Source organism: Lissotriton vulgaris, chromosome 11 (genome assembly GCF_964263255.1).
Source record: "Lissotriton vulgaris chromosome 11, aLisVul1.2, whole genome shotgun sequence".
In the NCBI taxonomy this organism is placed as follows: domain Eukaryota; kingdom Metazoa; phylum Chordata; class Amphibia; order Caudata; family Salamandridae; genus Lissotriton; species Lissotriton vulgaris.
The window spans coordinates 114,157,584-114,166,504 of record NC_141699.1 but is presented as its reverse complement, the minus strand read 5'-3'; the positions used below and the strand labels follow the sequence as shown (position 1 = coordinate 114,166,504).

The 8,921-nt window shown below is 41.8% G+C and overlaps 1 pseudogene; it reads left to right on the top strand.

Annotated features, from left to right (window-relative positions):
- The first annotated feature begins 2,335 nt into the window (after window positions 1–2,335).
- Window positions 2,336–3,371, top strand: LOC147679086 (presenilin-associated rhomboid-like protein, mitochondrial pseudogene; annotated as a pseudogene).
- Window positions 3,372–8,921: the final 5,550 nt, after the last annotated feature.

Genomic DNA, 8,921 nt, shown 5'->3' with positions numbered 1-8,921 from the left:
GAGCATTTAAAGGTACCGTAATAAAATGTAATAATGAAAATGTAACACATCTCCCCCAATAGGAAAAAGAAGAAAACAAAGGAAGAAAACAAAAAGAAAGAGAGAAAGAGATAGGAAACAAAGAAAGAAAAGAAAGCTAAGAAACAAAGTTAGAAAATCTAGCAGGCAAAGATATGGGACGAGAAGAGGACTTAACTCTATAAGCAATAGAATCAGAGCAGTTGTGTGATGGAACAGAAACAGAATTATTGTGAACAGAATTATTGTGAAAATCAGGACATTTAGCGACACGTCTGATGTTCCATAATTTGCCATCCTGTGTGATCACACTATTAGAGAAAAGATTAACCACCTTCATGGGCTTACCAAACTTAGCTGAACACTTGGTAAGGAAACCAGGCTTCCTAATTCTAATCCAATCACCTACCGAGAAATTAGGAGTTTTAACATTCCACTTATTATCATACAACTCTTTAGATTTAGCCTGTTTATCTGCAATTTTGTGAGCAACATCATTAATGACTACTTCAGAGAAAGGTTTACCAGCACACTTCTCTTTGATCCACCAAGGACAGATTTTGGAGGCAGGATCACGTCCTTTAAGATGGCAAAAAGGACTAACTTCAGTGGTTGAATCAGTGCTTAATTTGTAAAATATGAAGTGCAGGTGCTCAAATTTTTGTCGGAGGCCACACCTACTTTTCTCTGGCTCCACCCCCTTCCTCCACTGGCTCCACCCACTTACTATATTAGCTCCACCCACGCCTTCAACTGACACTGCTAATAGTCAGAGGTAATATATACCTGGTTGATCCGAATTTCAGCAAGGGAGCTTTCCTCACAGTAAGGTTTTGATAGGAGGTTCCCCTGCTCTGTGAACATTTTGAAAAAGATAAACTCAAAAGTGCATTTAAAGCACAATTTTGGAATAAATTAGCTAAAATCACTAATGGAAACATCACGGCACCCAGGCCAGAAATCATAGAAACGTCACACAAAGTCAACCAACCAGGCCAGAAAGCATAGAAGCATCACACAAATGCACTCAAGCAAGAAAGCATGAAAATGTCAATGAAAGGCACCCAAGCCAGTGGTGCTGGAACCACCCTTTAACACTGCCCTTGGCTTCAAGTCTCCATAACCACTGTCTTATATTAATGTATTTTAATAGCGCCTCTCATACCAGTGTAAGGTGTCAGAGCACTTTGCATCATTCACACATTGCATAGATACAATCCTACGGGTGTAAATCAGTATATAGGGAATGTTACATCAGACAGGACTACAAGGAATAGGAGCCACATGTCATCCATGATTGTCATTGTAGGCAATATAGTTTAGGAGTTCAAAGTCTTGAAAAGGGCAAATTTAGAATTTAAAACATAACAGCATTGTTAGTGGTTCTCTTCAATAAGAATTGATTTCTACCCACATTAGACCCTTTCGCAAGATTAGGATAATGAAAGATTGCCCAACAAAACATTTAGCTCTAATAACTTGCTGTTTGCTTGCAGCTCTTTGATGACAGACAGACTAGTTAATAGCTTGCTGTTCTATGATAGGATATTAACTCACAAACTGCAAGTAACAAAAGGATCTCTCCGACAGAAGCAGTAACACACTGACCTATTTTACATTATATGCACTTTTTTGATCTGCATGGTAAAAGTTCTTTGCAGCAGGTATATAACCCTGTACCACCTTTGTAGCAGTCACAGCTTCACCTAGACAAAGCCCCTGGCTCTCTCCAGGTAGACGATTAATCACCAGAGTTATCTTGACAATTTAATTTACGTCTGAATATTACTGGAGCCCAGGAACTCAGCTGCAGCTGCTTTTACAAAAAGGATATAGTGGCAAACTGACACCCCTACCCCCATAGTGTTATATTAAATATGCTCATTGCTTTGATCGACAGGTCATTGTTTACCTAGAGTCTCCAGTGTCACTCACATGAGATATTGACTCTCTTGTGTTGTATCATTCTGACACTGTACAGTAAAATAGCTCCCCTCACAAGAAGTGCTGTTAGCACTCCGCAACCATTGTGTGTAACTATTTCAGCATGTAACAGCGGCCTCGGTGTTACGCAATGTCGCTGGTCGGTACCTTCAAGCGAACATCATGCTGCTATTATCGGTCGCACCAGCACCCCTATCGCTTTCAATTTTGGTTCTTGCACAACCACTTTGTTACAACAAAATGTTAGTGAATGTATCTAACTGACTCAAGGTGAGATACTGCACAGAAAATTGGGACGTGCTCCAGTCTGCAGTGCAACTGTGAAGGAGTCCTGTGAATTAAAACCGTAATAATGTGAGAGAAGGGCTGTGGAATGGCCTGTGGGACTTGGGTACTGAGGAGCTGCAGAGCACAAGGCTGGATTCAGGACAGCCTGACACAGACACGGAAATACAGACACAGGTTTACATTATTCACACAGCAAAGACATGGATTTAGGAAAGCACGCAAAAATGTTGAAGCGCAAAATCCTGAGAAGCCGCCATTGCAGGAGACTGTCTTTCAGACCACCTCCAATTCAATAAAGTGTCTATTTAAACCTTTTGTTTTTACTGTTGGGTTTACAGGTTGTGCATTTGATTCTGCTTCTATTTGGCAGTATGAAGCACTGAGTCCAGAGCTAGTTTGATGAGGTACAGGCAGATTGGCTGGATACCAGGATGCCAAAAAAAGAATTGGATTTAATAAAAACAGGTGAAAAAGTGGTGGAACAGCCTGAATAAAAGGGCAACAGATGGCGGCAGGCATCATAGCAGCAAATGTCTTAATATTCTGTCTCTGGAAAGTGCCGTCCATGCAGCGCACAATGATTAAATACTTCACTTCTAACCCGGTCTCCAAAACTCTTTGCCTATCGATGATTCTGTCAACATTCAGTAATTTTTCTCTGTTTCACATGGCAGCAAATATGTATGTGTTGTGGAGTTTTGTATCCATATTGGGAAGTGAGCAGTTCATGGCAGTTTATTTGTCAGCTCAGGTGTTCTCAAGTTTTGCCAGCTACATTGCTAAAATGGCCACAGGACGATTTGGTCCATCACTTAGTGCGTCGGGGCCATTACGACAATCCTTGCAGCAGTATGTACCAAGATGCCAGAAGCAAAACTAGCAAGAATTTTTCCTATGTTCACGTTCACAGCTGGAAGTGCTTAGAAGGCCATCATCACCGCACTGGATACTGCAGGTTTAATTCTTGGTTGGAGGATATTTGATCATGCAGCACATCTCGTCTCGGTGGAGCTATTTTTGGAATATGGTACGTGACCTATGGACATGAGCTGATCTGGAAGAACAGAGAACCACTTGTGAAAATGTGGCATGAATGGAGAACTAAAACCCCAGGAAAATGAGACCTTTACCGTGGTCATTGTAATTTGCCACATTTTTCTTTTATTTTGAGGGGTTTTATCTGCTGTACAGAACAAATTGGACTTCCTGCTTTTATGTATGTGTAAAATATTTTAATAAACTCTTGGACTCAAGTTTTCACCATTGCCAAACCCTTAAAACCGAATGTACTTTTTAAATATTTGACAGTGGTGGCTTTGGTGCGTGTTATCATTATGCAGTATTACTTGACTGCACTTACAAACTTACATCACACAGCAATCCGCATTTATCGATCTTGTGCACTAGGCTAGCCTGGACCATGTGAATGTACTGTGCACAAGTGACAAAACCAATCATCGCCCGATCCGATCACCACTACTTTGGTCGGCGGCTGGCTGGGCTGGCTGGCCACCGGGCCATGATGACTAGGACGATGCCGGTGGTGGTGAGCGGGCCTCAGAGCCGCCTGAGCCAGTGCGGGTATGCTGGGGTGTGGTGGCACCGTGGCAAGCAGTGAATGCGCACCCATTACAATGTGAAAAAATATGCGCACGCTGCTTGCCGCGCACAGCCACAGCCCCAACCCCCACAGATTTCAGGAGCCTGCTCTGAATCGAAACTGAATCAATCAGGGCAAGTACTGATCTATCTATCCAGGCAGCTGGGCCGGCCCACGCCGCAACAATAGCCTGCAGTCACAGTGCACACTACTAGCAACATGATCATCTTGATAATCATCATCATCAAATCAAACACAAAACTCATCCTTATGATCAGAGTGACCCCGCATCAACATGATAAAAAAAGTACAGTTTATTAAAACCAGCAGTAGGCCTCACCTGCGCAGCTTTACTTATTTTGTAATACATCATGATTTTGCTGCCACCGGCATACGCCGCCTACTACCCCAGGCCATCATGATCAAACCAGACAGTCACTCACCACCAGTCACCAATCAACATCATTATGATAAAAAAAACAGTAATCCTGCCCTGCCTCACCTGCGCAGCTATTTAAATCATGATTTAGTCGCCGGCGCCGGCCTAACCCAGGCCATCACGACGCGACCAGACACAATCAACATAATAATTAAAAATACAAAAATAGTAATGAGTAATCACTTTCACGGCGCCCCCTGTGGCCTGCCAGGCCCTGCCCTGCCCTGCCCTGCCTCACCTGCACAGCCGACGGCATACCCACTGCCCAGGCCATGCCTCGCTCGCCCTCACCTGTTGAGCAGGGCTATGTCCTGTCTGCTCTGCAGCAGTGGTCACTCTAGCTAACGGTCCCTGCCTCACTCAGGCTCAACGTCGTCCAAGGAGCAGGTCCCGACCGACACCCACACCTCTGCTTCTTAGAAAGGCGGCGTTTGATACTCGGTGGGGAGGTGCGGTGCTGGTATGCTGGGGTGGGCGTGCGGAGGCAAAATTAAACCAGCGGATGCGCGCGCACTCAAATCTGCGCACGCCCCCGCAGAGGAAGACCCAGCCCAGGCAAAGCCCTGCCCTGCCCAACAACAACAACTACTACTATACAGTGTTCCGCCCACTCCACACTGATCTGAGGCCGGCCGCCGGAAGTCTGAAGAAAGAGTGAGGAGGAGAAATTGAATCACCCACGTCACGTCACCATTTAGACAGTCACACACAGTAAGTGTTTAGGCAACAATAACGACAGGGTAACTAAAACTAAGTGACTGCAGCGCACAGCACGTACGGTACAGCAGCAGCACATGCTCTCTCTGCCAGTGCGACACACGAGTCACATAAATCAATTACTGACGGGACGGGACCGCAGGTGCACTTAATGCAGTGTGACTGTGTAGACCCGGCCCTGATAATTAGGTGCCGGTGCTAAGCACCAGCAAGCTCCGGCTCAAATTAAGCCCTGGGTTGAATGTGGAGTTATGCGATACAACCAAAGTTTTTCCCTCAAAACATTCCTCCAATCTGATCCAGATTTGATAACATCAGAAACAAAAATCTTTAACACCCTGTTGAAACGCTCAACTAAACCATTTTCATGGGGTTCATAAACGGAAACAGTATGATGAATAATGTTCTGTTGCTTAAGAAAAACACCCATCTCTAAAGAAGTTAACTGAACTCCATTATCAGAGACAAGGGTTAAGGGGCAACCTTCTCTAGAAAAACACTTCTTTAAAAAACTCAATTACATTCGATGTAGAGGCTGTAGAAACAAACTTGACCTCAGGCCATTTAGAGTGGTAATCAATGAGAACCAAGGCATAACGTGAATCAGACGGTAAACACATAAAGGGACCAGAAATGTCAAACGCTATTTTTTTCTAAGGATCAGTAGGCCAAGGTGTAGTCTTCAACGGAGGAACATTAACTTTCAACATTTTCTCACTCCCCATACAAACTGAACACTCTCTGACCTTCCGATCAACCATGCGATCTAAGCCTGGCCACCAAAAATAGTTCCTTATCAAACGCTTCATTGCAGACATACCTGGATGCATTTTGTGAGCTGAATCTAAGATAACACCTTGCATTGTAAAAGGAGGGACACATTTTCCAGATTTGAAAACAAAGCTGTTCTCTAACTCTAACTCATCATTCACTTTAAACATGGGCATGAAATCCTCAGACACATTTTTCTTGTCAGGCCAACCTTCTAATATATATTTCTTAATAGTCTGTAAAGACAGATCTTGTTTGTCTGCAAGAGACCAAGATTCCTCAGAAATATCCTCAAACGTACCCGACAATACATCTTGCAAAGATGTGACCACATCACTATCATCAAGAATATCATTTGAGGACATTTGGCAAGGGAGGCGAGACATAAAGTCAGCAATGACTTTTTTTTCCAGGGACATATTCTGGTGTAAAACAGTATTCTTGTAGTCTAGAGGTCAACCTTGCAATACGTGCAGTTGAGTTCCATCCGCCACCTGGAGAAAGGATATTCACAAGAGGTTTGTGATCCGTTTTTAAAATGAATTTACTACCCCACACATAGTTCCTGAAATGTTCTATTGCCCAAACGCACGCTAAGAGTTCTTTTTCAATGACCGCATATCTGCGTTCACTATCATTCAAAGTTTGTGTTGCAAAACAAACATTCCATTCCTCTTTTCCAGATCTCTGAGATAAAACAGAACCAATTCCATACATGCTAGCATCTACAGTGATAATACAAGTCTTGTTTAAACAAAAAGGTTTAAGTGTTGGAGCATTTAAAATTTCCAATTTTATATTTTCAAAAGCATTCTGCTGTTCAGTACCCCATATAAACACATTACTTTGTCTGAGAAGTTTCCTAAGCGGCTCCATTTTTGTTGCAAAATTATTCACAAATTTGCTATAATACTCGAACATGACTGCGAAAGAAAGTAGCTGGTCCTTGTTTAATGGAGGAGGAGCATTGCTAATACCCTCTACATTTGATTTCTTGGGTACAACACCATCACCGGATAATGTATGACCCAGATATTCTACAGAATCCTGAAATAGTTTACACTTATTAGACTTAAGTGTTAACCCACTTTTCCTCAATTTCTCACACACACAACGCAAATGCGAAACATGTTCTTCAGTGTTGGCAGAATAAATGAGGATATCGTCCTGGAAACACTTGACAAAGTTATCAACATCCCTGAAAATATTGAACATGACCCTTTGAAAGACAGTGGCAGCAGATGCCAAGCCAAACGGCATCCTAGTGTATTGATACAGACCTTGGGGAGTAATAAATGCGGTAAGACACTTAGAGTCTTCAGTCAAAGGAATTTGGTGGTATGCAGATCTCAAGTCGAGGGTGGAGAAAACTTTTGCTCCCTCCAACATGGATACAACCTCATTTATGTTGGGAAGGGGGTGACAATCCACAATAATGGCTGTGTTAAGAGGTCTTAGATCTATACACATCCTCAAACTTTTGTCAGGTTTCCTCACCAAAACAATGGGAGAAACCCATTCTGCAGACTCAATGGGCTCAATGATACCTTCTGAAACCAAATCATCTAAATTTTTCTTAAGTTCTTCTCTGACATTTATTTGCACTCCCCTTAACCTCTGTTTGACTGGAATAACACCCAATTTGAGTTTTATCTGATGTGAAATTTTTTTTTATCATACCCAATCTGTCAGAAAAAACATCCTCAAATTCAAATTTAACCATGTCAGCCTTTCTTTGAGATACTATTAACGAGACATTGTCACCTTCAAATGTGGGATGCAAAGAAATAGGGTCTCTAGAACGAGGATTAAGAATTATTCCAAATTTCCACTGGTCCTTCCAACCTACCACATTAACACCTTTAACTGCCACATATAATTTCACTTTGACACACCTAGATCTAAAGGTAAGATCAACTGGAAAAAACCCTAACATGTCAATCCTAGTACCATTAAAACTCAAGGGAGAGACATCCGGTGACATAATGTTGTTCAAATCCAACAATGAACCTAAACGTTCCTCAAAATAGTCCTTAGTAACTATTGTCCACGGGGAACCTGAATCCGCCATAAGATCAATCTTTGAACCCAACACAAACATCTCACAAACGGGCTTTTTAATGGAGCACACCTCCAAACATGCATTGACACAATTAATATCCTCAGAAAGATACACAACAAAGCCTTTATTATCATCAGAAAAAGGCGAAACAGACGCACACGAGCAATTGCACATTTTTACACTATCCCCAGAAGTATAAGCTACCTTGCTCCTAGTATTTTGCACAAATTTTCTCCCATCTCTACACACAGTAGAAAAGTGACCTAGTCTGCCACATTTTCTGCATTCTTTGTTGATGGCAGGACACCCAGCATACGAAGCGAAATGACCCTTAGCTCCACACTTGTAACAAGTAACATTTTTGTCAAATCTTTTAAACTGACTTGAATTGTTAGCTTTAGAAACATTTGGTGGAACTCGGAAATTTTCAGAAGCTTGACTTTCTGTCTGTTTAACCAAACAAACTTCATCAATGGGTTCTGATTTTTGTTCTGAATGTTTTTTGACAGTTAACATCCATTTTTCTGATTGTTCTAAAGATTTAGCTATAGAAATTGCTTCTGATAATTTTGGATCACCCAACTCCCACAAACGTTCTTGGGTTTTCTTATTTTTAACATGAACAATAATCTGGTCTCTTAACATTTCATCACACATATTACCGAAATTACAATGAATAGATAATGATCTTAGTGCAGTGATGAAATCATCAAATGATTCCAAATCATGTTGCGCACGTGTATAAAATTTATACCTATTCAAGGCAATATTTGAGACAGGTTTAAATCTTTTTTCTATTCTAAGTAATGCTTCCTTATATACATTTGAACCATCACCCTCCCCCTCCGCTGGTGCGATGGGTGGTAGAGCCCTGAATACCATCTGTCCTTCTGAACCTAAGCAATGTAGCAAAATACTTTTTTTCTTTCAGATCCCATACGTTCACCATCGATGGCCTTCATATAATTGAAGAATTCCTCTTTCCAACGTGTCCACGGAATGGGAGGATCACCTTTATTTTGTAGAAATTTTTCTGGTGGGTCAAACTGCATGTTTTTTGTAAATAGTGGTCGAGTAGATTT